This window comes from Myotis davidii, unplaced genomic scaffold (genome assembly GCF_000327345.1).
Source record: "Myotis davidii unplaced genomic scaffold, ASM32734v1 scaffold1007, whole genome shotgun sequence".
Classification (NCBI taxonomy): Eukaryota; Metazoa; Chordata; class Mammalia; order Chiroptera; family Vespertilionidae; genus Myotis; species Myotis davidii.
The window spans coordinates 457,865-458,953 of NW_006298359.1; the positions used below are offsets into that span (position 1 = coordinate 457,865).

General features: G+C 38.7%; 1 protein-coding gene across 1 annotated transcript in view; it reads right to left on the reverse strand.

The window, feature by feature from the left end:
• The window catches only part of FLOT1 (flotillin 1), a 48,394-nt gene that overhangs the window by 20,354 nt on the left and 26,951 nt on the right, over nt 1–1,089 (reverse strand). The window lies entirely within an intron of this gene.

The window sequence follows — 1,089 nt, forward strand, 5'->3', positions numbered from 1 at the left end:
TTTTTAAAAGAAAAATAAGTTTAATTTTTAAAATTTGTGACATTACATACAGTGGTTTAAGAATGCGTGTTGAGAAAACTCAATAGTATTATAATTGAAATCTAGAGCATATGTTTTCTTTTACATTTTTAAAAGAAAAATTATTTCAATGTACATAAAACAACTTTACCACGTCAAATACCTCCTGGCAAATATCACCTACGGCACCCTTCCCGGCATCTAAACATTCCTAGTTAAGACTCCAAAATGGCACTGAGTCTTCATATTCATCTTATTTTTTAGAAAAGTCAATTTACATTTGATCTCTTCAGTGACATTATATTCTCTTTAAAGGCTAGATACAGAAAGAGCAGGCATCAGTAAGGTTTAGTAATTAGACTGATCAATGGAAACCTCTCTGAGAATAATGCCACAGATACTCTACGTAAATTCGCAAAGTTCTGCTAAGGCTGTACAGGTTAGATAGAGGACAACATCCCAAATTCCCCACGGAGTGTATGTAATCACATTCATTTTAGTGCCACCTGACTATGCTCTTCTGTATGTACAGCTGAGAGATCCCGCCAGGAAAGAAAGGAGAGGAGTGTATTCCCACTGGTCGTCGTATCATAGTTACAGGTGAAATATTACCTATAATTTTTACAGAAGTGCGATTCTGTAATGGCATCATGACAATAACTCTCATGTTTTGGCGGGAATTCATGATGACTGTGGGTACTGTTCTCTATCTATTTACTCTGAAACACAGTAGTTTCAAATAAGAACTATTCATTATTACAGCCCATATGTCTGTAGGCTTGACTAGGGGTCATCTTCTGTCCAGTGGCCGGGCTGGGAGGTCCTGTGGGTCCTGACTGTTTTGTCCATGTCTGTGGCTCAGGTGGGTGAATGTGCTGGAAGCGGGACAGCTCTGCTTCTTGTCTCATCTTCCTGGGACCACTGCCTTACTCTGGGCAAGTTCTCTTCATGGCAGTACCAGAGGCCCAGCAAAGTACGCAGAAATATACACATATTTTTATTTTTTAAATTTTGTTTTATTGCTTAAAGCATTACAAAGAGTATTACATATGTCCCCCCCCCCCCGACATT